At 47.7% G+C, this 27896-nt stretch overlaps 19 non-coding genes across 19 annotated transcripts; all 19 read left to right on the top strand.

Annotated features, from left to right (window-relative positions):
- Positions 1–150: 150 nt before the first annotated feature.
- Positions 151–341, top strand: LOC142720949 (U2 spliceosomal RNA). Its single transcript, XR_012873707.1, has one exon. It is a non-coding gene; the product is annotated as a U2 spliceosomal RNA (small nuclear RNA).
- Positions 342–1633: 1292 nt separating this feature from the next.
- Positions 1634–1824, top strand: LOC142720950 (U2 spliceosomal RNA). The gene has a single exon (XR_012873708.1). It is a non-coding gene; the product is annotated as a U2 spliceosomal RNA (small nuclear RNA).
- A 1276-nt stretch (positions 1825–3100) lies between these two features.
- Positions 3101–3291, top strand: LOC142720951 (U2 spliceosomal RNA). The gene has a single exon (XR_012873709.1). It is a non-coding gene; the product is annotated as a U2 spliceosomal RNA (small nuclear RNA).
- A 1292-nt stretch (positions 3292–4583) lies between these two features.
- LOC142720952 (U2 spliceosomal RNA) lies at positions 4584–4774 on the top strand. Its single transcript, XR_012873710.1, has one exon. It is a non-coding gene; the product is annotated as a U2 spliceosomal RNA (small nuclear RNA).
- Positions 4775–6070: 1296 nt separating this feature from the next.
- On the top strand, positions 6071–6261 carry LOC142720954 (U2 spliceosomal RNA). Its single transcript, XR_012873711.1, has one exon. It is a non-coding gene; the product is annotated as a U2 spliceosomal RNA (small nuclear RNA).
- Positions 6262–7545: 1284 nt separating this feature from the next.
- LOC142720955 (U2 spliceosomal RNA) lies at positions 7546–7736 on the top strand. Its single transcript, XR_012873712.1, has one exon. It is a non-coding gene; the product is annotated as a U2 spliceosomal RNA (small nuclear RNA).
- A 1288-nt stretch (positions 7737–9024) lies between these two features.
- LOC142720956 (U2 spliceosomal RNA) lies at positions 9025–9215 on the top strand. The gene has a single exon (XR_012873713.1). It is a non-coding gene; the product is annotated as a U2 spliceosomal RNA (small nuclear RNA).
- Positions 9216–10515: 1300 nt separating this feature from the next.
- Positions 10516–10706, top strand: LOC142720958 (U2 spliceosomal RNA). Its single transcript, XR_012873716.1, has one exon. It is a non-coding gene; the product is annotated as a U2 spliceosomal RNA (small nuclear RNA).
- Positions 10707–12010: 1304 nt separating this feature from the next.
- Positions 12011–12201, top strand: LOC142720959 (U2 spliceosomal RNA). Its single transcript, XR_012873717.1, has one exon. It is a non-coding gene; the product is annotated as a U2 spliceosomal RNA (small nuclear RNA).
- Positions 12202–13497: 1296 nt separating this feature from the next.
- Positions 13498–13688, top strand: LOC142720960 (U2 spliceosomal RNA). The gene has a single exon (XR_012873718.1). It is a non-coding gene; the product is annotated as a U2 spliceosomal RNA (small nuclear RNA).
- A 1296-nt stretch (positions 13689–14984) lies between these two features.
- LOC142720961 (U2 spliceosomal RNA) lies at positions 14985–15175 on the top strand. Its single transcript, XR_012873719.1, has one exon. It is a non-coding gene; the product is annotated as a U2 spliceosomal RNA (small nuclear RNA).
- Positions 15176–16467: 1292 nt separating this feature from the next.
- Positions 16468–16658, top strand: LOC142720962 (U2 spliceosomal RNA). Its single transcript, XR_012873720.1, has one exon. It is a non-coding gene; the product is annotated as a U2 spliceosomal RNA (small nuclear RNA).
- Positions 16659–17946: 1288 nt separating this feature from the next.
- On the top strand, positions 17947–18137 carry LOC142720963 (U2 spliceosomal RNA). The gene has a single exon (XR_012873721.1). It is a non-coding gene; the product is annotated as a U2 spliceosomal RNA (small nuclear RNA).
- Positions 18138–19433: 1296 nt separating this feature from the next.
- LOC142720965 (U2 spliceosomal RNA) lies at positions 19434–19624 on the top strand. The gene has a single exon (XR_012873722.1). It is a non-coding gene; the product is annotated as a U2 spliceosomal RNA (small nuclear RNA).
- A 1292-nt stretch (positions 19625–20916) lies between these two features.
- Positions 20917–21107, top strand: LOC142720966 (U2 spliceosomal RNA). Its single transcript, XR_012873723.1, has one exon. It is a non-coding gene; the product is annotated as a U2 spliceosomal RNA (small nuclear RNA).
- Positions 21108–22395: 1288 nt separating this feature from the next.
- Positions 22396–22586, top strand: LOC142720967 (U2 spliceosomal RNA). Its single transcript, XR_012873724.1, has one exon. It is a non-coding gene; the product is annotated as a U2 spliceosomal RNA (small nuclear RNA).
- A 1288-nt stretch (positions 22587–23874) lies between these two features.
- Positions 23875–24073, top strand: LOC142721069 (U2 spliceosomal RNA). Its single transcript, XR_012873825.1, has one exon. It is a non-coding gene; the product is annotated as a U2 spliceosomal RNA (small nuclear RNA).
- Positions 24074–25380: 1307 nt separating this feature from the next.
- Positions 25381–25571, top strand: LOC142720968 (U2 spliceosomal RNA). Its single transcript, XR_012873725.1, has one exon. It is a non-coding gene; the product is annotated as a U2 spliceosomal RNA (small nuclear RNA).
- A 1276-nt stretch (positions 25572–26847) lies between these two features.
- On the top strand, positions 26848–27038 carry LOC142720970 (U2 spliceosomal RNA). The gene has a single exon (XR_012873728.1). It is a non-coding gene; the product is annotated as a U2 spliceosomal RNA (small nuclear RNA).
- Positions 27039–27896: the final 858 nt, after the last annotated feature.

Below are 27896 nucleotides of genomic sequence, written 5' to 3' on the forward strand. Positions count from 1 at the left end.
CTTCCTCTCCGGCCTTTATTCACCTCCCGTGTAGCTGTGAGTGTGTGAGCCTGCAGGGCCCCATGGAATTGCCTAGAAGTAGGCTGAATCGCTGCAAGGGCTGAACAGCAGTATCGGGCAGGCTCGGGCAATGCGCGGCCCCTTCGGGTTATCGCTTCTCGGCCTTTTGGCTAAGATCAAGTGTAGTATCTGTTCTTATCAGTTTAATATCTGATACGTCCCCTATCTGGGGACCATATATTAAATGGATTTTTAGAACAGGGAGATGGAAATAGAGCTTGCTCTGTCCACTCCACGCATTGACCTGGTATTGCAGTATTTCCAGGACCGGTGCACCCTTTCCTTATGTGTTGACTAAAAGCAGATTCCAAAAGTGTTTTTTGTCTTTGCTATTGTTTCTGTCTTTCTGAAGGGATCTCCCCTTTTAATCCCATTATTTCAACACCTGTTGGACAATGCATGAGTGATAATGAGCTCATTGATTAAATGCAATTAATGAATAGATTGCCACCTCTTGTTGTGTGTCGTCTGTGTTTCTGTGTTTCCGGCATTTCACATTGGAACACCTCATTCACCTTCCTTGTCTTCTCTCCGCCCTCCCTTTTAGGTAAGTTAAAGAGCTGCACCTGAGCCAGCCACTGATTGATTGATTGATTGATTGATTGATTGATTGATTGATTGATTGATTGATTGATGCAGCACAACAGTCAAATAGTGGAGTGGAGTAGGGGAACAGCAAACAGCCAATAAAGCAGCCCGCCCGCTCGCCTGCCCGCCACAATGGACCTACATGTGTACACTAGATGGATGTGATGGAATGTACTGTCGTCCCTACATTTCAAGAAGAAGTAAGAATTGCAGTTGCAACAAAGCCTTGCTTGCCTACAAAGAGAGCAGCAATTTGGATTTGTTACTATGTTACCTAGAAGAATAACAAACTGTGCAAGGATGGAGGTTGTAGGAGCAAGGAGAAGTTGTCTGTAAAGTTGGTGGATGCCTATTTTCCATTTTGCAGTCCCTTGTCTCCCTCTTGTGGCCTCCTGGAGGCAACTAGCTGTGCAAAAAAAAGACAGCCTGGCGGCCGGCTGTTGCAGTGTTGCCCTCTCAGGCAACACTGAGTGACTGACTGAGCCTCACCGTCTTATATAAAGTTCAGACGGAACTTTGCACGTGTCATAGTGGAGCCCTCAGGATTCCAGAGCCAGCTTTCTGACATCATAATGGGGCCTCAGAGATAAAAGCCTGGGCCCAGGCAGTGTTGGTCAGTGCTGCTCAGCAGGCAGCACTGGACTGGACTGGATTACAGCTGATACAAGGTGTGAAGGAACAAGGGGTGGCTGTGGGCATGCACTTGCTGCCGCTGCCAGTGTTTATCTGCATGGCAGCAGGGCATTTGGGCGTTGCCAGGAAGGCGTTTTTATGTAGATTCCTCCTCTTTCAGCACTGCATTGTGGTGCAAGCAAAAGAAGCAAATCCTGTCTGGCTTCCTCTCCGGCCTTTATTCACCTCCCGTGTAGCTGTGAGTGTGTGAGCCTGCAGGGCCCCATGGAATTGCCTAGAAGTAGGCTGAATCGCTGCAAGGGCTGAACAGCAGTATCGGGCAGGCTCGGGCAACGCGCGGCCCCTTCGGGTTATCGCTTCTCGGCCTTTTGGCTAAGATCAAGTGTAGTATCTGTTCTTATCAGTTTAATATCTGATACGTCCCCTATCTGGGGACCATATATTAAATGGATTTTTAGAACAGGGAGATGGAAATAGAGCTTGCTCTGTCCACTCCACGCATTGACCTGGTATTGCAGTATTTCCAGGACCGGTGCACCCTTTCCTTATGTGTTGACTAAAAGCAGATTCCAAAAGTGTTTTTTGTCTTTGCTATTGTTTCTGTCTTTCTGAAGGGATCTCCCCTTTTAATCCCATTATTTCAACACCTGTTGGACAATGCATGAGTGATAATGAGCTCATTGATTAAATGCAATTAATGAATAGATTGCCACCTCTTGTTGTGTGTCGTCTGTGTTTCTGTGTTTCCGGCATTTCACATTGGAACACCTCATTCACCTTCCTTGTCTTCTCTCCGCCCTCCCTTTTAGGTAAGTTAAAGAGCTGCACCTGAGCCAGCCACTGATTGATTGATTGATTGATTGATTGATTGATTGATTGATGCAGCACAACAGTCAAATAGTGGAGTGGAGTAGGGGAACAGCAAACAGCCAATAAAGCAGCCCGCCCGCTCGCCTGCCCGCCACAATGGACCTACCTGTGTACACTAGATGGATGTGATGGAATGTACTGTCGTCCCTACATTTCAAGAAGAAGTAAGAATTGCAGTTGCAACAAAGCCTTGCTTGCCTACAAAGAGAGCAGCAATTTGGATTTGTTACTATGTTACCTAGAAGAATAACAAACTGTGCAAGGATGGAGGTTGTAGGAGCAAGGAGAAGTTGTCTGTAAAGTTGGTGGATGCCTATTTTCCATTTTGCAGTCCCTTGTCTCCCTCTTGTGGCCTCCTGGAGGCAACTAGCTGTGCAAAAAAAAGACAGCCTGGCGGCCGGCTGTTGCAGTGTTGCCCTCTCAGGCAACACTGAGTGACTGACTGAGCCTCACCGTCTTATATAAAGTTCAGACGGAACTTTGCACGTGTCATAGTGGAGCCCTCAGGATTCCAGAGCCAGCTTTCTGACATCATAATGGGGCCTCAGAGATAAAAGCCTGGGCCCAGGCAGTGTTGGTCAGTGCTGCTCAGCAGGCAGCACTGGACTGGACTGGATTACAGCTGATACAAGGTGTGAAGGAACAAGGGGTGGCTGTGGGCATGCACTTGCTGCCGCTGCCAGTGTTTATCTGCATGGCAGCAGGGCATTTGGGCGTTGCCAGGAAGGCGTTTTTATGTAGATTCCTCCTCTTTCAGCACTGCATTGTGGTGCAAGCAAAAGAAGCAAATCCTGTCTGGCTTCCTCTCCGGCCTTTATTCACCTCCCGTGTAGCTGTGAGTGTGTGAGCCTGCAGGGCCCCATGGAATTGCCTAGAAGTAGGCTGAATCGCTGCAAGGGCTGAACAGCAGTATCGGGCAGGCTCGGGCAACGCGCGGCCCGTTCGGGTTATCGCTTCTCGGCCTTTTGGCTAAGATCAAGTGTAGTATCTGTTCTTATCAGTTTAATATCTGATACGTCCCCTATCTGGGGACCATATATTAAATGGATTTTTAGAACAGGGAGATGGAAATAGAGCTTGCTCTGTCCACTCCACGCATTGACCTGGTATTGCAGTATTTCCAGGACCGGTGCACCCTTTCCTTATGTGTTGACTAAAAGCAGATTCCAAAAGTGTTTTTTGTCTTTGCTATTGTTTCTGTCTTTCTGAAGGGATCTCCCCTTTTAATCCCATTATTTCAACACCTGTTGGACAATGCATGAGTGATAATGAGCTCATTGATTAAATGCAATTAATGAATAGATTGCCACCTCTTGTTGTGTGTCGTCTGTGTTTCTGTGTTTCCGGCATTTCACATTGGAACACCTCATTCACCTTCCTTGTCTTCTCTCCGCCCTCCCTTTTAGGTAAGTTAAAGAGCTGCACCTGAGCCAGCCACTGATTGATTGATTGATTGATTGATTGATTGATTGATTGATTGATTGATTGATTGATGCAGCACAACAGTCAAATAGTGGAGTGGAGTAGGGGAACAGCAAACAGCCAATAAAGCAGCCCGCCCGCTCGCCTGCCCGCCACAATGGACCTACCTGTGTACACTAGATGGATGTGATGGAATGTACTGTCGTCCCTACATTTCAAGAAGAAGTAAGAATTGCAGTTGCAACAAAGCCTTGCTTGCCTACAAAGAGAGCAGCAATTTGGATTTGTTACTATGTTACCTAGAAGAATAACAAACTGTGCAAGGATGGAGGTTGTAGGAGCAAGGAGAAGTTGTCTGTAAAGTTGGTGGATGCCTATTTTCCATTTTGCAGTCCCTTGTCTCCCTCTTGTGGCCTCCTGGAGGCAACTAGCTGTGCAAAAAAAAGACAGCCTGGCGGCCGGCTGTTGCAGTGTTGCCCTCTCAGGCAACACTGAGTGACTGACTGAGCCTCACCGTCTTATATAAAGTTCAGACGGAACTTTGCACGTGTCATAGTGGAGCCCTCAGGATTCCAGAGCCAGCTTTCTGACATCATAATGGGGCCTCAGAGATAAAAGCCTGGGCCCAGGCAGTGTTGGTCAGTGCTGCTCAGCAGGCAGCACTGGACTGGACTGGATTACAGCTGATACAAGGTGTGAAGGAACAAGGGGTGGCTGTGGGCATGCACTTGCTGCCGCTGCCAGTGTTTATCTGCATGGCAGCAGGGCATTTGGGCGTTGCCAGGAAGGCGTTTTTATGTAGATTCCTCCTCTTTCAGCACTGCATTGTGGTGCAAGCAAAAGAAGCAAATCCTGTCTGGCTTCCTCTCCGGCCTTTATTCACCTCCCGTGTAGCTGTGAGTGTGTGAGCCTGCAGGGCCCCATGGAATTGCCTAGAAGTAGGCTGAATCGCTGCAAGGGCTGAACAGCAGTATCGGGCAGGCTCGGGCAACGCGCGGCCCGTTCGGGTTATCGCTTCTCGGCCTTTTGGCTAAGATCAAGTGTAGTATCTGTTCTTATCAGTTTAATATCTGATACGTCCCCTATCTGGGGACCATATATTAAATGGATTTTTAGAACAGGGAGATGGAAATAGAGCTTGCTCTGTCCACTCCACGCATTGACCTGGTATTGCAGTATTTCCAGGACCGGTGCACCCTTTCCTTATGTGTTGACTAAAAGCAGATTCCAAAAGTGTTTTTTGTCTTTGCTATTGTTTCTGTCTTTCTGAAGGGATCTCCCCTTTTAATCCCATTATTTCAACACCTGTTGGACAATGCATGAGTGATAATGAGCTCATTGATTAAATGCAATTAATGAATAGATTGCCACCTCTTGTTGTGTGTCGTCTGTGTTTCTGTGTTTCCGGCATTTCACATTGGAACACCTCATTCACCTTCCTTGTCTTCTCTCCGCCCTCCCTTTTAGGTAAGTTAAAGAGCTGCACCTGAGCCAGCCACTGATTGATTGATTGATTGATTGATTGATTGATTGATTGATTGATTGATTGATTGATTGATGCAGCACAACAGTCAAATAGTGGAGTGGAGTAGGGGAACAGCAAACAGCCAATAAAGCAGCCCGCCCGCTCGCCTGCCCGCCACAATGGACCTACCTGTGTACACTAGATGGATGTGATGGAATGTACTGTCGTCCCTACATTTCAAGAAGAAGTAAGAATTGCAGTTGCAACAAAGCCTTGCTTGCCTACAAAGAGAGCAGCAATTTGGATTTGTTACTATGTTACCTAGAAGAATAACAAACTGTGCAAGGATGGAGGTTGTAGGAGCAAGGAGAAGTTGTCTGTAAAGTTGGTGGATGCCTATTTTCCATTTTGCAGTCCCTTGTCTCCCTCTTGTGGCCTCCTGGAGGCAACTAGCTGTGCAAAAAAAAGACAGCCTGGCGGCCGGCTGTTGCAGTGTTGCCCTCTCAGGCAACACTGAGTGACTGACTGAGCCTCACCGTCTTATATAAAGTTCAGACGGAACTTTGCACGTGTCATAGTGGAGCCCTCAGGATTCCAGAGCCAGCTTTCTGACATCATAATGGGGCCTCAGAGATAAAAGCCTGGGCCCAGGCAGTGTTGGTCAGTGCTGCTCAGCAGGCAGCACTGGACTGGACTGGATTACAGCTGATACAAGGTGTGAAGGAACAAGGGGTGGCTGTGGGCATGCACTTGCTGCCGCTGCCAGTGTTTATCTGCATGGCAGCAGGGCATTTGGGCGTTGCCAGGAAGGCGTTTTTATGTAGATTCCTCCTCTTTCAGCACTGCATTGTGGTGCAAGCAAAAGAAGCAAATCCTGTCTGGCTTCCTCTCCGGCCTTTATTCACCTCCCGTGTAGCTGTGAGTGTGTGAGCCTGCAGGGCCCCATGGAATTGCCTAGAAGTAGGCTGAATCGCTGCAAGGGCTGAACAGCAGTATCGGGCAGGCTCGGGCAACGCGCGGCCCCTTCGGGTTATCGCTTCTCGGCCTTTTGGCTAAGATCAAGTGTAGTATCTGTTCTTATCAGTTTAATATCTGATACGTCCCCTATCTGGGGACCATATATTAAATGGATTTTTAGAACAGGGAGATGGAAATAGAGCTTGCTCTGTCCACTCCACGCATTGACCTGGTATTGCAGTATTTCCAGGACCGGTGCACCCTTTCCTTATGTGTTGACTAAAAGCAGATTCCAAAAGTGTTTTTTGTCTTTGCTATTGTTTCTGTCTTTCTGAAGGGATCTCCCCTTTTAATCCCATTATTTCAACACCTGTTGGACAATGCATGAGTGATAATGAGCTCATTGATTAAATGCAATTAATGAATAGATTGCCACCTCTTGTTGTGTGTCGTCTGTGTTTCTGTGTTTCCGGCATTTCACATTGGAACACCTCATTCACCTTCCTTGTCTTCTCTCCGCCCTCCCTTTTAGGTAAGTTAAAGAGCTGCACCTGAGCCAGCCACTGATTGATTGATTGATTGATTGATTGATTGATTGATTGATTGATTGATGCAGCACAACAGTCAAATAGTGGAGTGGAGTAGGGGAACAGCAAACAGCCAATAAAGCAGCCCGCCCGCTCGCCTGCCCGCCACAATGGACCTACCTGTGTACACTAGATGGATGTGATGGAATGTACTGTCGTCCCTACATTTCAAGAAGAAGTAAGAATTGCAGTTGCAACAAAGCCTTGCTTGCCTACAAAGAGAGCAGCAATTTGGATTTGTTACTATGTTACCTAGAAGAATAACAAACTGTGCAAGGATGGAGGTTGTAGGAGCAAGGAGAAGTTGTCTGTAAAGTTGGTGGATGCCTATTTTCCATTTTGCAGTCCCTTGTCTCCCTCTTGTGGCCTCCTGGAGGCAACTAGCTGTGCAAAAAAAAGACAGCCTGGCGGCCGGCTGTTGCAGTGTTGCCCTCTCAGGCAACACTGAGTGACTGACTGAGCCTCACCGTCTTATATAAAGTTCAGACGGAACTTTGCACGTGTCATAGTGGAGCCCTCAGGATTCCAGAGCCAGCTTTCTGACATCATAATGGGGCCTCAGAGATAAAAGCCTAGGCCCAGGCAGTGTTGGTCAGTGCTGCTCAGCAGGCAGCACTGGACTGGACTGGATTACAGCTGATACAAGGTGTGAAGGAACAAGGGGTGGCTGTGGGCATGCACTTGCTGCCGCTGCCAGTGTTTATCTGCATGGCAGCAGGGCATTTGGGCGTTGCCAGGAAGGCGTTTTTATGTAGATTCCTCCTCTTTCAGCACTGCATTGTGGTGCAAGCAAAAGAAGCAAATCCTGTCTGGCTTCCTCTCCGGCCTTTATTCACCTCCCGTGTAGCTGTGAGTGTGTGAGCCTGCAGGGCCCCATGGAATTGCCTAGAAGTAGGCTGAATCGCTGCAAGGGCTGAACAGCAGTATTGGGCAGGCTCGGGCAACGCGCGGCCCGTTCGGGTTATCGCTTCTCGGCCTTTTGGCTAAGATCAAGTGTAGTATCTGTTCTTATCAGTTTAATATCTGATACGTCCCCTATCTGGGGACCATATATTAAATGGATTTTTAGAACAGGGAGATGGAAATAGAGCTTGCTCTGTCCACTCCACGCATTGACCTGGTATTGCAGTATTTCCAGGACCGGTGCACCCTTTCCTTATGTGTTGACTAAAAGCAGATTCCAAAAGTGTTTTTTGTCTTTGCTATTGTTTCTGTCTTTCTGAAGGGATCTCCCCTTTTAATCCCATTATTTCAACACCTGTTGGACAATGCATGAGTGATAATGAGCTCATTGATTAAATGCAATTAATGAATAGATTGCCACCTCTTGTTGTGTGTCGTCTGTGTTTCTGTGTTTCCGGCATTTCACATTGGAACACCTCATTCACCTTCCTTGTCTTCTCTCCGCCCTCCCTTTTAGGTAAGTTAAAGAGCTGCACCTGAGCCAGCCACTGATTGATTGATTGATTGATTGATTGATTGATTGATTGATTGATTGATTGATGCAGCACAACAGTCAAATAGTGGAGTGGAGTAGGGGAACAGCAAACAGCCAATAAAGCAGCCCGCCCGCTCGCCTGCCCGCCACAATGGACCTACCTGTGTACACTAGATGGATGTGATGGAATGTACTGTCGTCCCTACATTTCAAGAAGAAGTAAGAATTGCAGTTGCAACAAAGCCTTGCTTGCCTACAAAGAGAGCAGCAATTTGGATTTGTTACTATGTTACCTAGAAGAATAACAAACTGTGCAAGGATGGAGGTTGTAGGAGCAAGGAGAAGTTGTCTGTAAAGTTGGTGGATGCCTATTTTCCATTTTGCAGTCCCTTGTCTCCCTCTTGTGGCCTCCTGGAGGCAACTAGCTGTGCAAAAAAAAGACAGCCTGGCGGCCGGCTGTTGCAGTGTTGCCCTCTCAGGCAACACTGAGTGACTGACTGAGCCTCACCGTCTTATATAAAGTTCAGACGGAACTTTGCACGTGTCATAGTGGAGCCCTCAGGATTCCAGAGCCAGCTTTCTGACATCATAATGGGGCCTCAGAGATAAAAGCCTGGGCCCAGGCAGTGTTGGTCAGTGCTGCTCAGCAGGCAGCACTGGACTGGACTGGATTACAGCTGATACAAGGTGTGAAGGAACAAGGGGTGGCTGTGGGCATGCACTTGCTGCCGCTGCCAGTGTTTATCTGCATGGCAGCAGGGCATTTGGGCGTTGCCAGGAAGGCGTTTTTATGTAGATTCCTCCTCTTTCAGCACTGCATTGTGGTGCAAGCAAAAGAAGCAAATCCTGTCTGGCTTCCTCTCCGGCCTTTATTCACCTCCCGTGTAGCTGTGAGTGTGTGAGCCTGCAGGGCCCCATGGAATTGCCTAGAAGTAGGCTGAATCGCTGCAAGGGCTGAACAGCAGTATCGGGCAGGCTCGGGCAACGCGCGGCCCGTTCGGGTTATCGCTTCTCGGCCTTTTGGCTAAGATCAAGTGTAGTATCTGTTCTTATCAGTTTAATATCTGATACGTCCCCTATCTGGGGACCATATATTAAATGGATTTTTAGAACAGGGAGATGGAAATAGAGCTTGCTCTGTCCACTCCACGCATTGACCTGGTATTGCAGTATTTCCAGGACCGGTGCACCCTTTCCTTATGTGTTGACTAAAAGCAGATTCCAAAAGTGTTTTTTGTCTTTGCTATTGTTTCTGTCTTTCTGAAGGGATCTCCCCTTTTAATCCCATTATTTCAACACCTGTTGGACAATGCATGAGTGATAATGAGCTCATTGATTAAATGCAATTAATGAATAGATTGCCACCTCTTGTTGTGTGTCGTCTGTGTTTCTGTGTTTCCGGCATTTCACATTGGAACACCTCATTCACCTTCCTTGTCTTCTCTCCGCCCTCCCTTTTAGGTAAGTTAAAGAGCTGCACCTGAGCCAGCCACTGATTGATTGATTGATTGATTTATTGATTGATTGATTGATTGATTGATTGATTGATTGATTGATGCAGCACAACAGTCAAATAGTGGAGTGGAGTAGGGGAACAGCAAACAGCCAATAAAGCAGCCCGCCCGCTCGCCTGCCCGCCACAATGGACCTACCTGTGTACACTAGATGGATGTGATGGAATGTACTGTCGTCCCTACATTTCAAGAAGAAGTAAGAATTGCAGTTGCAACAAAGCCTTGCTTGCCTACAAAGAGAGCAGCAATTTGGATTTGTTACTATGTTACCTAGAAGAATAACAAACTGTGCAAGGATGGAGGTTGTAGGAGCAAGGAGAAGTTGTCTGTAAAGTTGGTGGATGCCTATTTTCCATTTTGCAGTCCCTTGTCTCCCTCTTGTGGCCTCCTGGAGGCAACTAGCTGTGCAAAAAAAAGACAGCCTGGCGGCCGGCTGTTGCAGTGTTGCCCTCTCAGGCAACACTGAGTGACTGACTGAGCCTCACCGTCTTATATAAAGTTCAGACGGAACTTTGCACGTGTCATAGTGGAGCCCTCAGGATTCCAGAGCCAGCTTTCTGACATCATAATGGGGCCTCAGAGATAAAAGCCTGGGCCCAGGCAGTGTTGGTCAGTGCTGCTCAGCAGGCAGCACTGGACTGGACTGGATTACAGCTGATACAAGGTGTGAAGGAACAAGGGGTGGCTGTGGGCATGCACTTGCTGCCGCTGCCAGTGTTTATCTGCATGGCAGCAGGGCATTTGGGCGTTGCCAGGAAGGCGTTTTTATGTAGATTCCTCCTCTTTCAGCACTGCATTGTGGTGCAAGCAAAAGAAGCAAATCCTGTCTGGCTTCCTCTCCGGCCTTTATTCACCTCCCGTGTAGCTGTGAGTGTGTGAGCCTGCAGGGCCCCATGGAATTGCCTAGAAGTAGGCTGAATCGCTGCAAGGGCTGAACAGCAGTATCGGGCAGGCTCGGGCAACGCGCGGCCCGTTCGGGTTATCGCTTCTCGGCCTTTTGGCTAAGATCAAGTGTAGTATCTGTTCTTATCAGTTTAATATCTGATACGTCCCCTATCTGGGGACCATATATTAAATGGATTTTTAGAACAGGGAGATGGAAATAGAGCTTGCTCTGTCCACTCCACGCATTGACCTGGTATTGCAGTATTTCCAGGACCGGTGCACCCTTTCCTTATGTGTTGACTAAAAGCAGATTCCAAAAGTGTTTTTTGTCTTTGCTATTGTTTCTGTCTTTCTGAAGGGATCTCCCCTTTTAATCCCATTATTTCAACACCTGTTGGACAATGCATGAGTGATAATGAGCTCATTGATTAAATGCAATTAATGAATAGATTGCCACCTCTTGTTGTGTGTCGTCTGTGTTTCTGTGTTTCCGGCATTTCACATTGGAACACCTCATTCACCTTCCTTGTCTTCTCTCCGCCCTCCCTTTTAGGTAAGTTAAAGAGCTGCACCTGAGCCAGCCACTGATTGATTGATTGATTGATTTATTGATTGATTGATTGATTGATTGATTGATTGATTGATTGATTGATGCAGCACAACAGTCAAATAGTGGAGTGGAGTAGGGGAACAGCAAACAGCCAATAAAGCAGCCCGCCCGCTCGCCTGCCCGCCACAATGGACCTACCTGTGTACACTAGATGGATGTGATGGAATGTACTGTCGTCCCTACATTTCAAGAAGAAGTAAGAATTGCAGTTGCAACAAAGCCTTGCTTGCCTACAAAGAGAGCAGCAATTTGGATTTGTTACTATGTTACCTAGAAGAATAACAAACTGTGCAAGGATGGAGGTTGTAGGAGCAAGGAGAAGTTGTCTGTAAAGTTGGTGGATGCCTATTTTCCATTTTGCAGTCCCTTGTCTCCCTCTTGTGGCCTCCTGGAGGCAACTAGCTGTGCAAAAAAAAGACAGCCTGGCGGCCGGCTGTTGCAGTGTTGCCCTCTCAGGCAACACTGAGTGACTGACTGAGCCTCACCGTCTTATATAAAGTTCAGACGGAACTTTGCACGTGTCATAGTGGAGCCCTCAGGATTCCAGAGCCAGCTTTCTGACATCATAATGGGGCCTCAGAGATAAAAGCCTGGGCCCAGGCAGTGTTGGTCAGTGCTGCTCAGCAGGCAGCACTGGACTGGACTGGATTACAGCTGATACAAGGTGTGAAGGAACAAGGGGTGGCTGTGGGCATGCACTTGCTGCCGCTGCCAGTGTTTATCTGCATGGCAGCAGGGCATTTGGGCGTTGCCAGGAAGGCGTTTTTATGTAGATTCCTCCTCTTTCAGCACTGCATTGTGGTGCAAGCAAAAGAAGCAAATCCTGTCTGGCTTCCTCTCCGGCCTTTATTCACCTCCCGTGTAGCTGTGAGTGTGTGAGCCTGCAGGGCCCCATGGAATTGCCTAGAAGTAGGCTGAATCGCTGCAAGGGCTGAACAGCAGTATCGGGCAGGCTCGGGCAACGCGCGGCCCGTTCGGGTTATCGCTTCTCGGCCTTTTGGCTAAGATCAAGTGTAGTATCTGTTCTTATCAGTTTAATATCTGATACGTCCCCTATCTGGGGACCATATATTAAATGGATTTTTAGAACAGGGAGATGGAAATAGAGCTTGCTCTGTCCACTCCACGCATTGACCTGGTATTGCAGTATTTCCAGGACCGGTGCACCCTTTCCTTATGTGTTGACTAAAAGCAGATTCCAAAAGTGTTTTTTGTCTTTGCTATTGTTTCTGTCTTTCTGAAGGGATCTCCCCTTTTAATCCCATTATTTCAACACCTGTTGGACAATGCATGAGTGATAATGAGCTCATTGATTAAATGCAATTAATGAATAGATTGCCACCTCTTGTTGTGTGTCGTCTGTGTTTCTGTGTTTCCGGCATTTCACATTGGAACACCTCATTCACCTTCCTTGTCTTCTCTCCGCCCTCCCTTTTAGGTAAGTTAAAGAGCTGCACCTGAGCCAGCCACTGATTGATTGATTGATTGATTGATTGATTGATTGATTGATTGATTGATTGATTGATTGATGCAGCACAACAGTCAAATAGTGAAGTGGAGTAGGGGAACAGCAAACAGCCAATAAAGCAGCCCGCCCGCTCGCCTGCCCGCCACAATGGACCTACCTGTGTACACTAGATGGATGTGATGGAATGTACTGTCGTCCCTACATTTCAAGAAGAAGTAAGAATTGCAGTTGCAACAAAGCCTTGCTTGCCTACAAAGAGAGCAGCAATTTGGATTTGTTACTATGTTACCTAGAAGAATAACAAACTGTGCAAGGATGGAGGTTGTAGGAGCAAGGAGAAGTTGTCTGTAAAGTTGGTGGATGCCTATTTTCCATTTTGCAGTCCCTTGTCTCCCTCTTGTGGCCTCCTGGAGGCAACTAGCTGTGCAAAAAAAAGACAGCCTGGCGGCCGGCTGTTGCAGTGTTGCCCTCTCAGGCAACACTGAGTGACTGACTGAGCCTCACCGTCTTATATAAAGTTCAGACGGAACTTTGCACGTGTCATAGTGGAGCCCTCAGGATTCCAGAGCCAGCTTTCTGACATCATAATGGGGCCTCAGAGATAAAAGCCTGGGCCCAGGCAGTGTTGGTCAGTGCTGCTCAGCAGGCAGCACTGGACTGGACTGGATTACAGCTGATACAAGGTGTGAAGGAACAAGGGGTGGCTGTGGGCATGCACTTGCTGCCGCTGCCAGTGTTTATCTGCATGGCAGCAGGGCATTTGGGCGTTGCCAGGAAGGCGTTTTTATGTAGATTCCTCCTCTTTCAGCACTGCATTGTGGTGCAAGCAAAAGAAGCAAATCCTGTCTGGCTTCCTCTCCGGCCTTTATTCACCTCCCGTGTAGCTGTGAGTGTGTGAGCCTGCAGGGCCCCATGGAATTGCCTAGAAGTAGGCTGAATCGCTGCAAGGGCTGAACAGCAGTATCGGGCAGGCTCGGGCAACGCGCGGCCCGTTCGGGTTATCGCTTCTCGGCCTTTTGGCTAAGATCAAGTGTAGTATCTGTTCTTATCAGTTTAATATCTGATACGTCCCCTATCTGGGGACCATATATTAAATGGATTTTTAGAACAGGGAGATGGAAATAGAGCTTGCTCTGTCCACTCCACGCATTGACCTGGTATTGCAGTATTTCCAGGACCGGTGCACCCTTTCCTTATGTGTTGACTAAAAGCAGATTCCAAAAGTGTTTTTTGTCTTTGCTATTGTTTCTGTCTTTCTGAAGGGATCTCCCCTTTTAATCCCATTATTTCAACACCTGTTGGACAATGCATGAGTGATAATGAGCTCATTGATTAAATGCAATTAATGAATAGATTGCCACCTCTTGTTGTGTGTCGTCTGTGTTTCTGTGTTTCCGGCATTTCACATTGGAACACCTCATTCACCTTCCTTGTCTTCTCTCCGCCCTCCCTTTTAGGTAAGTTAAAGAGCTGCACCTGAGCCAGCCACTGATTGATTGATTGATTGATTGATTGATTGATTGATTGATTGATTGATTGATTGATTGATGCAGCACAACAGTCAAATAGTGAAGTGGAGTAGGGGAACAGCAAACAGCCAATAAAGCAGCCCGCCCGCTCGCCTGCCCGCCACAATGGACCTACCTGTGTACACTAGATGGATGTGATGGAATGTACTGTCGTCCCTACATTTCAAGAAGAAGTAAGAATTGCAGTTGCAACAAAGCCTTGCTTGCCTACAAAGAGAGCAGCAATTTGGATTTGTTACTATGTTACCTAGAAGAATAACAAACTGTGCAAGGATGGAGGTTGTAGGAGCAAGGAGAAGTTGTCTGTAAAGTTGGTGGATGCCTATTTTCCATTTTGCAGTCCCTTGTCTCCCTCTTGTGGCCTCCTGGAGGCAACTAGCTGTGCAAAAAAAAGACAGCCTGGCGGCCGGCTGTTGCAGTGTTGCCCTCTCAGGCAACACTGAGTGACTGACTGAGCCTCACCGTCTTATATAAAGTTCAGACGGAACTTTGCACGTGTCATAGTGGAGCCCTCAGGATTCCAGAGCCAGCTTTCTGACATCATAATGGGGCCTCAGAGATAAAAGCCTGGGCCCAGGCAGTGTTGGTCAGTGCTGCTCAGCAGGCAGCACTGGACTGGACTGGATTACAGCTGATACAAGGTGTGAAGGAACAAGGGGTGGCTGTGGGCATGCACTTGCTGCCGCTGCCAGTGTTTATCTGCATGGCAGCAGGGCATTTGGGCGTTGCCAGGAAGGCGTTTTTATGTAGATTCCTCCTCTTTCAGCACTGCATTGTGGTGCAAGCAAAAGAAGCAAATCCTGTCTGGCTTCCTCTCCGGCCTTTATTCACCTCCCGTGTAGCTGTGAGTGTGTGAGCCTGCAGGGCCCCATGGAATTGCCTAGAAGTAGGCTGAATCGCTGCAAGGGCTGAACAGCAGTATCGGGCAGGCTCGGGCAACGCGCGGCCCGTTCGGGTTATCGCTTCTCGGCCTTTTGGCTAAGATCAAGTGTAGTATCTGTTCTTATCAGTTTAATATCTGATACGTCCCCTATCTGGGGACCATATATTAAATGGATTTTTAGAACAGGGAGATGGAAATAGAGCTTGCTCTGTCCACTCCACGCATTGACCTGGTATTGCAGTATTTCCAGGACCGGTGCACCCTTTCCTTATGTGTTGACTAAAAGCAGATTCCAAAAGTGTTTTTTGTCTTTGCTATTGTTTCTGTCTTTCTGAAGGGATCTCCCCTTTTAATCCCATTATTTCAACACCTGTTGGACAATGCATGAGTGATAATGAGCTCATTGATTAAATGCAATTAATGAATAGATTGCCACCTCTTGTTGTGTGTCGTCTGTGTTTCTGTGTTTCCGGCATTTCACATTGGAACACCTCATTCACCTTCCTTGTCTTCTCTCCGCCCTCCCTTTTAGGTAAGTTAAAGAGCTGCACCTGAGCCAGCCACTGATTGATTGATTGATTGATTGATTGATTGATTGATTGATTGATTGATTGATTGATGCAGCACAACAGTCAAATAGTGGAGTGGAGTAGGGGAACAGCAAACAGCCAATAAAGCAGCCCGCCCGCTCGCCTGCCCGCCACAATGGACCTACCTGTGTACACTAGATGGATGTGATGGAATGTACTGTCGTCCCTACATTTCAAGAAGAAGTAAGAATTGCAGTTGCAACAAAGCCTTGCTTGCCTACAAAGAGAGCAGCAATTTGGATTTGTTACTATGTTACCTAGAAGAATAACAAACTGTGCAAGGATGGAGGTTGTAGGAGCAAGGAGAAGTTGTCTGTAAAGTTGGTGGATGCCTATTTTCCATTTTGCAGTCCCTTGTCTCCCTCTTGTGGCCTCCTGGAGGCAACTAGCTGTGCAAAAAAAAGACAGCCTGGCGGCCGGCTGTTGCAGTGTTGCCCTCTCAGGCAACACTGAGTGACTGACTGAGCCTCACCGTCTTATATAAAGTTCAGACGGAACTTTGCACGTGTCATAGTGGAGCCCTCAGGATTCCAGAGCCAGCTTTCTGACATCATAATGGGGCCTCAGAGATAAAAGCCTGGGCCCAGGCAGTGTTGGTCAGTGCTGCTCAGCAGGCAGCACTGGACTGGACTGGATTACAGCTGATACAAGGTGTGAAGGAACAAGGGGTGGCTGTGGGCATGCACTTGCTGCCGCTGCCAGTGTTTATCTGCATGGCAGCAGGGCATTTGGGCGTTGCCAGGAAGGCGTTTTTATGTAGATTCCTCCTCTTTCAGCACTGCATTGTGGTGCAAGCAAAAGAAGCAAATCCTGTCTGGCTTCCTCTCCGGCCTTTATTCACCTCCCGTGTAGCTGTGAGTGTGTGAGCCTGCAGGGCCCCATGGAATTGCCTAGAAGTAGGCTGAATCGCTGCAAGGGCTGAACAGCAGTATCGGGCAGGCTCGGGCAACGCGCGGCCCGTTCGGGTTATCGCTTCTCGGCCTTTTGGCTAAGATCAAGTGTAGTATCTGTTCTTATCAGTTTAATATCTGATACGTCCCCTATCTGGGGACCATATATTAAATGGATTTTTAGAACAGGGAGATGGAAATAGAGCTTGCTCTGTCCACTCCACGCATTGACCTGGTATTGCAGTATTTCCAGGACCGGTGCACCCTTTCCTTATGTGTTGACTAAAAGCAGATTCCAAAAGTGTTTTTTGTCTTTGCTATTGTTTCTGTCTTTCTGAAGGGATCTCCCCTTTTAATCCCATTATTTCAACACCTGTTGGACAATGCATGAGTGATAATGAGCTCATTGATTAAATGCAATTAATGAATAGATTGCCACCTCTTGTTGTGTGTCGTCTGTGTTTCTGTGTTTCCGGCATTTCACATTGGAACACCTCATTCACCTTCCTTGTCTTCTCTCCGCCCTCCCTTTTAGGTAAGTTAAAGAGCTGCACCTGAGCCAGCCACTGATTGATTGATTGATTGATTGATTGATTGATTGATTGATTGATTGATTGATGCAGCACAACAGTCAAATAGTGGAGTGGAGTAGGGGAACAGCAAACAGCCAATAAAGCAGCCCGCCCGCTCGCCTGCCCGCCACAATGGACCTACCTGTGTACACTAGATGGATGTGATGGAATGTACTGTCGTCCCTACATTTCAAGAAGAAGTAAGAATTGCAGTTGCAACAAAGCCTTGCTTGCCTATAAAGAGAGCAGCAATTTGGATTTGTTACTATGTTACCTAGAAGAATAACAAACTGTGCAAGGATGGAGGTTGTAGGAGCAAGGAGAAGTTGTCTGTAAAGTTGGTGGATGCCTATTTTCCATTTTGCAGTCCCTTGTCTCCCTCTTGTGGCCTCCTGGAGGCAACTAGCTGTGCAAAAAAAAGACAGCCTGGCGGCCGGCTGTTGCAGTGTTGCCCTCTCAGGCAACACTGAGTGACTGACTGAGCCTCACCGTCTTATATAAAGTTCAGACGGAACTTTGCACGTGTCATAGTGGAGCCCTCAGGATTCCAGAGCCAGCTTTCTGACATCATAATGGGGCCTCAGAGATAAAAGCCTGGGCCCAGGCAGTGTTGGTCAGTGCTGCTCAGCAGGCAGCACTGGACTGGACTGGATTACAGCTGATACAAGGTGTGAAGGAACAAGGGGTGGCTGTGGGCATGCACTTGCTGCCGCTGCCAGTGTTTATCTGCATGGCAGCAGGGCATTTGGGCGTTGCCAGGAAGGCGTTTTTATGTAGATTCCTCCTCTTTCAGCACTGCATTGTGGTGCAAGCAAAAGAAGCAAATCCTGTCTGGCTTCCTCTCCGGCCTTTATTCACCTCCCGTGTAGCTGTGAGTGTGTGAGCCTGCAGGGCCCCATGGAATTGCCTAGAAGTAGGCTGAATCGCTGCAAGGGCTGAACAGCAGTATCGGGCATGCTCGGGCAACGCGCGGCCCGTTCGGGTTATCGCTTCTCGGCCTTTTGGCTAAGATCAAGTGTAGTATCTGTTCTTATCAGTTTAATATCTGATACGTCCCCTATCTGGGGACCATATATTAAATGGATTTTTAGAACAGGGAGATGGAAATAGAGCTTGCTCTGTCCACTCCACGCATTGACCTGGTATTGCAGTATTTCCAGGACCGGTGCACCCTTTCCTTATGTGTTGACTAAAAGCAGATTCCAAAAGTGTTTTTTGTCTTTGCTATTGTTTCTGTCTTTCTGAAGGGATCTCCCCTTTTAATCCCATTATTTCAACACCTGTTGGACAATGCATGAGTGATAATGAGCTCATTGATTAAATGCAATTAATGAATAGATTGCCACCTCTTGTTGTGTGTCGTCTGTGTTTCTGTGTTTCCGGCATTTCACATTGGAACACCTCATTCACCTTCCTTGTCTTCTCTCCGCCCTCCCTTTTAGGTAAGTTAAAGAGCTGCACCTGAGCCAGCCACTGATTGATTGATTGATTGATTGATTGATTGATTGATTGATTGATTGATTGATTGATTGATGCAGCACAACAGTCAAATAGTGGAGTGGAGTAGGGGAACAGCAAACAGCCAATAAAGCAGCCCGCCCGCTCGCCTGCCCGCCACAATGGACCTACCTGTGTACACTAGATGGATGTGATGGAATGTACTGTCGTCCCTACATTTCAAGAAGAAGTAAGAATTGCAGTTGCAACAAAGCCTTGCTTGCCTACAAAGAGAGCAGCAATTTGGATTTGTTACTATGTTACCTAGAAGAATAACAAACTGTGCAAGGATGGAGGTTGTAGGAGCAAGGAGAAGTTGTCTGTAAAGTTGGTGGATGCCTATTTTCCATTTTGCAGTCCCTTGTCTCCCTCTTGTGGCCTCCTGGAGGCAACTAGCTGTGCAAAAAAAAGACAGCCTGGCGGCCGGCTGTTGCAGTGTTGCCCTCTCAGGCAACACTGAGTGACTGACTGAGCCTCACCGTCTTATATAAAGTTCAGACGGAACTTTGCACGTGTCATAGTGGAGCCCTCAGGATTCCAGAGCCAGCTTTCTGACATCATAATGGGGCCTCAGAGATAAAAGCCTGGGCCCAGGCAGTGTTGGTCAGTGCTGCTCAGCAGGCAGCACTGGACTGGACTGGATTACAGCTGATACAAGGTGTGAAGGAACAAGGGGTGGCTGTGGGCATGCACTTGCTGCCGCTGCCAGTGTTTATCTGCATGGCAGCAGGGCATTTGGGCGTTGCCAGGAAGGCGTTTTTATGTAGATTCCTCCTCTTTCAGCACTGCATTGTGGTGCAAGCAAAAGAAGCAAATCCTGTCTGGCTTCCTCTCCGGCCTTTATTCACCTCCCGTGTAGCTGTGAGTGTGTGAGCCTGCAGGGCCCCATGGAATTGCCTAGAAGTAGGCTGAATCGCTGCAAGGGCTGAACAGCAGTATCGGGCAGGCTCGGGCAACGCGCGGCCCCTTCGGGTTATCGCTTCTCGGCCTTTTGGCTAAGATCAAGTGTAGTATCTGTTCTTATCAGTTTAATATCTGATACGTCCCCTATCTGGGGACCATATATTAAATGGATTTTTAGAACAGGGAGATGGAAATAGAGCTTGCTCTGTCCACTCCACGCATTGACCTGGTATTGCAGTATTTCCAGGACCGGTGCACCCTTTCCTTATGTGTTGACTAAAAGCAGATTCCAAAAGTGTTTTTTGTCTTTGCTATTGTTTCTGTCTTTCTGAAGGGATCTCCCCTTTTAATCCCATTATTTCAACACCTGTTGGACAATGCATGAGTGATAATGAGCTCATTGATTAAATGCAATTAATGAATAGATTGCCACCTCTTGTTGTGTGTCGTCTGTGTTTCTGTGTTTCCGGCATTTCACATTGGAACACCTCATTCACCTTCCTTGTCTTCTCTCCGCCCTCCCTTTTAGGTAAGTTAAAGAGCTGCACCTGAGCCAGCCACTGATTGATTGATTGATTGATTGATTGATTGATTGATTGATTGATTGATTGATTGATGCAGCACAACAGTCAAATAGTGGAGTGGAGTAGGGGAACAGCAAACAGCCAATAAAGCAGCCCGCCCGCTCGCCTGCCCGCCACAATGGACCTACCTGTGTACACTAGATGGATGTGATGGAATGTACTGTCGTCCCTACATTTCAAGAAGAAGTAAGAATTGCAGTTGCAACAAAGCCTTGCTTGCCTACAAAGAGAGCAGCAATTTGGATTTGTTACTATGTTACCTAGAAGAATAACAAACTGCGCAAGGATGGAGGTTGTAGGAGCAAGGAGAAGTTGTCTGTAAAGTTGGTGGATGCCTATTTTCCATTTTGCAGTCCCTTGTCTCCCTCTTGTGGCCTCCTGGAGGCAACTAGCTGTGCAAAAAAAAGACAGCCTGGCGGCCGGCTGTTGCAGTGTTGCCCTCTCAGGCAACACTGAGTGACTGACTGAGCCTCACCGTCTTATATAAAGTTCAGACGGAACTTTGCACGTGTCATAGTGGAGCCCTCAGGATTCCAGAGCCAGCTTTCTGACATCATAATGGGGCCTCAGAGATAAAAGCCTGGGCCCAGGCAGTGTTGGTCAGTGCTGCTCAGCAGGCAGCACTGGACTGGACTGGATTACAGCTGATACAAGGTGTGAAGGAACAAGGGGTGGCTGTGGGCATGCACTTGCTGCCGCTGCCAGTGTTTATCTGCATGGCAGCAGGGCATTTGGGCGTTGCCAGGAAGGCGTTTTTATGTAGATTCCTCCTCTTTCAGCACTGCATTGTGGTGCAAGCAAAAGAAGCAAATCCTGTCTGGCTTCCTCTCCGGCCTTTATTCACCTCCCGTGTAGCTGTGAGTGTGTGAGCCTGCAGGGCCCCATGGAATTGCCTAGAAGTAGGCTGAATCGCTGCAAGGGCTGAACAGCAGTATCGGGCAGGCTCGGGCAACGCGCGGCCCGTTCGGGTTATCGCTTCTCGGCCTTTTGGCTAAGATCAAGTGTAGTATCTGTTCTTATCAGTTTAATATCTGATACGTCCCCTATCTGGGGACCATATATTAAATGGATTTTTAGAACAGGGAGATGGAAATAGAGCTTGCTCTGTCCACTCCACGCATTGACCTGGTATTGCAGTATTTCCAGGACCGGTGCACCCTTTCCTTATGTGTTGACTAAAAGCAGATTCCAAAAGTGTTTTTTGTCTTTGCTATTGTTTCTGTCTTTCTGAAGGGATCTCCCCTTTTAATCCCATTATTTCAACACCTGTTGGACAATGCATGAGTGATAATGAGCTCATTGATTAAATGCAATTAATGAATAGATTGCCACCTCTTGTTGTGTGTCGTCTGTGTTTCTGTGTTTCCGGCATTTCACATTGGAACACCTCATTCACCTTCCTTGTCTTCTCTCCGCCCTCCCTTTTAGGTAAGTTAAAGAGCTGCACCTGAGCCAGCCACTGATTGATTGATTGATTGATTGATTGATTGATTGATTGATTGATTGATTGATGCAGCACAACAGTCAAATAGTGGAGTGGAGTAGGGGAACAGCAAACAGCCAATAAAGCAGCCCGCCCGCTCGCCTGCCCGCCACAATGGACCTACCTGTGTACACTAGATGGATGTGATGGAATGTACTGTCGTCCCTACATTTCAAGAAGAAGTAAGAATTGCAGTTGCAACAAAGCCTTGCTTGCCTACAAAGAGAGCAGCAATTTGGATTTGTTACTATGTTACCTAGAAGAATAACAAACTGTGCAAGGATGGAGGTTGTAGGAGCAAGGAGAAGTTGTCTGTAAAGTTGGTGGATGCCTATTTTCCATTTTGCAGTCCCTTGTCTCCCTCTTGTGGCCTCCTGGAGGCAACTAGCTGTGCAAAAAAAAGACAGCCTGGCGGCCGGCTGTTGCAGTGTTGCCCTCTCAGGCAACACTGAGTGACTGACTGAGCCTCACCGTCTTATATAAAGTTCAGACGGAACTTTGCACGTGTCATAGTGGAGCCCTCAGGATTCCAGAGCCAGCTTTCTGACATCATAATGGGGCCTCAGAGATAAAAGCCTGGGCCCAGGCAGTGTTGGTCAGTGCTGCTCAGCAGGCAGCACTGGACTGGACTGGATTACAGCTGATACAAGGTGTGAAGGAACAAGGGGTGGCTGTGGGCATGCACTTGCTGCTGCTGCCAGTGTTTATCTGCATGGCAGCAGGGCATTTGGGCGTTGCCAGGAAGGCGTTTTTATGTAGATTCCTCCTCTTTCAGCACTGCATTGTGGTGCAAGCAAAAGAAGCAAATCCTGTCTGGCTTCCTCTCCGGCCTTTATTCACCTCCCGTGTAGCTGTGAGTGTGTGAGCCTGCAGGGCCCCATGGAATTGCCTAGAAGTAGGCTGAATCGCTGCAAGGGCTGAACAGCAGTATCGGGCAGGCTCGGGCAACGCGCGGCCCGTTCGGGTTATCGCTTCTCGGCCTTTTGGCTAAGATCAAGTGTAGTATCTGTTCTTATCAGTTTAATATCTGATACGTCCCCTATCTGGGGACCATATATTAAATGGATTTTTAGAACAGGGAGATGGAAATAGAGCTTGCTCTGTCCACTCCACGCATTGACCTGGTATTGCAGTATTTCCAGGACCGGTGCACCCTTTCCTTATGTGTTGACTAAAAGCAGATTCCAAAAGTGTTTTTTGTCTTTGCTATTGTTTCTGTCTTTCTGAAGGGATCTCCCCTTTTAATCCCATTATTTCAACACCTGTTGGACAATGCATGAGTGATAATGAGCTCATTGATTAAATGCAATTAATGAATAGATTGCCACCTCTTGTTGTGTGTCGTCTGTGTTTCTGTGTTTCCGGCATTTCACATTGGAACACCTCATTCACCTTCCTTGTCTTCTCTCCGCCCTCCCTTTTAGGTAAGTTAAAGAGCTGCACCTGAGCCAGCCACTGATTGATTGATTGATTGATTGATTGATTGATTGATTGATTGATTGATTGATGCAGCACAACAGTCAAATAGTGGAGTGGAGTAGGGGAACAGCAAACAGCCAATAAAGCAGCCCGCCCGCTCGCCTGCCCGCCACAATGGACCTACCTGTGTACACTAGATGGATGTGATGGAATGTACTGTCGTCCCTACATTTCAAGAAGAAGTAAGAATTGCAGTTGCAACAAAGCCTTGCTTGCCTACAAAGAGAGCAGCAATTTGGATTTGTTACTATGTTACCTAGAAGAATAACAAACTGTGCAAGGATGGAGGTTGTAGGAGCAAGGAGAAGTTGTCTGTAAAGTTGGTGGATGCCTATTTTCCATTTTGCAGTCCCTTGTCTCCCTCTTGTGGCCTCCTGGAGGCAACTAGCTGTGCAAAAAAAAGACAGCCTGGCGGCCGGCTGTTGCAGTGTTGCCCTCTCAGGCAACACTGAGTGACTGACTGAGCCTCACCGTCTTATATAAAGTTCAGACGGAACTTTGCACGTGTCATAGTGGAGCCCTCAGGATTCCAGAGCCAGCTTTCTGACATCATAATGGGGCCTCAGAGATAAAAGCCTGGGCCCAGGCAGTGTTGGTCAGTGCTGCTCAGCAGGCAGCACTGGACTGGACTGGATTACAGCTGATACAAGGTGTGAAGGAACAAGGGGTGGCTGTGGGCATGCACTTGCTGCCGCTGCCAGTGTTTATCTGCATGGCAGCAGGGCATTTGGGCGTTGCCAGGAAGGCGTTTTTATGTAGATTCCTCCTCTTTCAGCACTGCATTGTGGTGCAAGCAAAAGAAGCAAATCCTGTCTGGCTTCCTCTCCGGCCTTTATTCACCTCCCGTGTAGCTGTGAGTGTGTGAGCCTGCAGGGCCCCATGGAATTGCCTAGAAGTAGGCTGAATCGCTGCAAGGGCTGAACAGCAGTATCGGGCAGGCTCGGGCAACGCGCGGCCCGTTCGGGTTATCGCTTCTCGGCCTTTTGGCTAAGATCAAGTGTAGTATCGTAGTATCTGTTCTTATCAGTTTAATATCTGATACGTCCCCTATCTGGGGACCATATATTAAATGGATTTTTAGAACAGGGAGATGGAAATAGAGCTTGCTCTGTCCACTCCACGCATTGACCTGGTATTGCAGTATTTCCAGGACCGGTGCACCCTTTCCTTATGTGTTGACTAAAAGCAGATTCCAAAAGTGTTTTTTGTCTTTGCTATTGTTTCTGTCTTTCTGAAGGGATCTCCCCTTTTAATCCCATTATTTCAACACCTGTTGGACAATGCATGAGTGATAATGAGCTCATTGATTAAATGCAATTAATGAATAGATTGCCACCTCTTGTTGTGTGTCGTCTGTGTTTCTGTGTTTCCGGCATTTCACATTGGAACACCTCATTCACCTTTCACCTTCCTTGTCTTCTCTCCGCCCTCCCTTTTAGGTAAGTTAAAGAGCTGCACCTGAGCCAGCCACTGATTGATTGATTGATTGATTGATTGATTGATTGATTGATTGATTGATTGATTGATTGATTGATGCAGCACAACAGTCAAATAGTGGAGTGGAGTAGGGGAACAGCAAACAGCCAATAAAGCAGCCCGCCCGCTCGCCTGCCCGCCACAATGGACCTACCTGTGTACACTAGATGGATGTGATGGAATGTACTGTCGTCCCTACATTTCAAGAAGAAGTAAGAATTGCAGTTGCAACAAAGCCTTGCTTGCCTACAAAGAGAGGAGCAATTTGGATTTGTTACTATGTTACCTAGAAGAATAACAAACTGTGCAAGGATGGAGGTTGTAGGAGCAAGGAGAAGTTGTCTGTAAAGTTGGTGGATGCCTATTTTCCATTTTGCAGTCCCTTGTCTCCCTCTTGTGGCCTCCTGGAGGCAACTAGCTGTGCAAAAAAAAGACAGCCTGGCGGCCGGCTGTTGCAGTGTTGCCCTCTCAGGCAACACTGAGTGACTGACTGAGCCTCACCGTCTTATATAAAGTTCAGACGGAACTTTGCACGTGTCATAGTGGAGCCCTCAGGATTCCAGAGCCAGCTTTCTGACATCATAATGGGGCCTCAGAGATAAAAGCCTGGGCCCAGGCAGTGTTGGTCAGTGCTGCTCAGCAGGCAGCACTGGACTGGACTGGATTACAGCTGATACAAGGTGTGAAGGAACAAGGGGTGGCTGTGGGCATGCACTTGCTGCCGCTGCCAGTGTTTATCTGCATGGCAGCAGGGCATTTGGGCGTTGCCAGGAAGGCATTTTTATGTAGATTCCTCCTCTTTCAGCACTGCATTGTGGTGCAAGCAAAAGAAGCAAATCCTGTCTGGCTTCCTCTCCGGCCTTTATTCACCTCCCGTGTAGCTGTGAGTGTGTGAGCCTGCAGGGCCCCATGGAATTGCCTAGAAGTAGGCTGAATCGCTGCAAGGGCTGAACAGCAGTATCGGGCAGGCTCGGGCAACGCGCGGCCCGTTCGGGTTATCGCTTCTCGGCCTTTTGGCTAAGATCAAGTGTAGTATCTGTTCTTATCAGTTTAATATCTGATACGTCCCCTATCTGGGGACCATATATTAAATGGATTTTTAGAACAGGGAGATGGAAATAGAGCTTGCTCTGTCCACTCCACGCATTGACCTGGTATTGCAGTATTTCCAGGACCGGTGCACCCTTTCCTTATGTGTTGACTAAAAGCAGATTCCAAAAGTGTTTTTTGTCTTTGCTATTGTTTCTGTCTTTCTGAAGGGATCTCCCCTTTTAATCCCATTATTTCAACACCTGTTGGACAATGCATGAGTGATAATGAGCTCATTGATTAAATGCAATTAATGAATAGATTGCCACCTCTTGTTGTGTGTCGTCTGTGTTTCTGTGTTTCCGGCATTTCACATTGGAACACCTCATTCACCTTCCTTGTCTTCTCTCCGCCCTCCCTTTCAGGTAAGTTAAAGAGCTGCACCTGAGCCAGCCACTGATTGATTGATTGATTGATTGATTGATTGATTGATTGATGCAGCACAACAGTCAAATAGTGGAGTGGAGTAGGGGAACAGCAAACAGCCAATAAAGCAGCCCGCCCGCTCGCCTGCCCGCCACAATGGACCTACCTGTGTACACTAGATGGATGTGATGGAATGTACTGTCGTCCCTACATTTCAAGAAGAAGTAAGAATTGCAGTTGCAACAAAGCCTTGCTTGCCTACAAAGAGAGCAGCAATTTGGATTTGTTACTATGTTACCTAGAAGAATAACAAACTGTGCAAGGATGGAGGTTGTAGGAGCAAGGAGAAGTTGTCTGTAAAGTTGGTGGATGCCTATTTTCCATTTTGCAGTCCCTTGTCTCCCTCTTGTGGCCTCCTGGAGGCAACTAGCTGTGCAAAAAAAAGACAGCCTGGCGGCCGGCTGTTGCAGTGTTGCCCTCTCAGGCAACACTGAGTGACTGACTGAGCCTCACCGTCTTATATAAAGTTCAGACGGAACTTTGCACGTGTCATAGTGGAGCCCTCAGGATTCCAGAGCCAGCTTTCTGACATCATAATGGGGCCTCAGAGATAAAAGCCTGGGCCCAGGCAGTGTTGGTCAGTGCTGCTCAGCAGGCAGCACTGGACTGGACTGGATTACAGCTGATACAAGGTGTGAAGGAACAAGGGGTGGCTGTGGGCATGCACTTGCTGCCGCTGCCAGTGTTTATCTGCATGGCAGCAGGGCATTTGGGCGTTGCCAGGAAGGCGTTTTTATGTAGATTCCTCCTCTTTCAGCACTGCATTGTGGTGCAAGCAAAAGAAGCAAATCCTGTCTGGCTTCCTCTCCGGCCTTTATTCACCTCCCGTGTAGCTGTGAGTGTGTGAGCCTGCAGGGCCCCATGGAATTGCCTAGAAGTAGGCTGAATCGCTGCAAGGGCTGAACAGCAGTATCGGGCAGGCTCGGGCAACGCGCGGCCCGTTCGGGTTATCGCTTCTCGGCCTTTTGGCTAAGATCAAGTGTAGTATCTGTTCTTATCAGTTTAATATCTGATACGTCCCCTATCTGGGGACCATATATTAAATGGATTTTTAGAACAGGGAGATGGAAATAGAGCTTGCTCTGTCCACTCCACGCATTGACCTGGTATTGCAGTATTTCCAGGACCGGTGCACCCTTTCCTTATGTGTTGACTAAAAGCAGATTCCAAAAGTGTTTTTTGTCTTTGCTATTGTTTCTGTCTTTCTGAAGGGATCTCCCCTTTTAATCCCATTATTTCAACACCTGTTGGACAATGCATGAGTGATAATGAGCTCATTGATTAAATGCAATTAATGAATAGATTGCCACCTCTTGTTGTGTGTCGTCTGTGTTTCTGTGTTTCCGGCATTTCACATTGGAACACCTCATTCACCTTCCTTGTCTTCTCTCCGCCCTCCCTTTTAGGTAAGTTAAAGAGCTGCACCTGAGCCAGCCACTGATTGATTGATTGATTGATTGATTGATTGATTGATGCAGCACAACAGTCAAATAGTGGAGTGGAGTAGGGGAACAGCAAACAGCCAATAAAGCAGCCCGCCCGCTCGCCTGCCCGCCACAATGGACCTACCTGTGTACACTAGATGGATGTGATGGAATGTACTGTCGTCCCTACATTTCAAGAAGAAGTAAGAATTGCAGTTGCAACAAAGCCTTGCTTGCCTACAAAGAGAGCAGCAATTTGGATTTGTTACTATGTTACCTAGAAGAATAACAAACTGTGCAAGGATGGAGGTTGTAGGAGCAAGGAGAAGTTGTCTGTAAAGTTGGTGGATGCCTATTTTCCATTTTGCAGTCCCTTGTCTCCCTCTTGTGGCCTCCTGGAGGCAACTAGCTGTGCAAAAAAAAGACAGCCTGGCGGCCGGCTGTTGCAGTGTTGCCCTCTCAGGCAACACTGAGTGACTGACTGAGCCTCACCGTCTTATATAAAGTTCAGACGGAACTTTGCACGTGTCATAGTGGAGCCCTCAGGATTCCAGAGCCAGCTTTCTGACATCAT

The sequence above is a fragment of the Rhinoderma darwinii genome, unplaced genomic scaffold (genome assembly GCF_050947455.1).
Source record: "Rhinoderma darwinii isolate aRhiDar2 unplaced genomic scaffold, aRhiDar2.hap1 Scaffold_513, whole genome shotgun sequence".
NCBI lineage: Eukaryota > Metazoa > Chordata > Amphibia > Anura > Rhinodermatidae > Rhinoderma > Rhinoderma darwinii.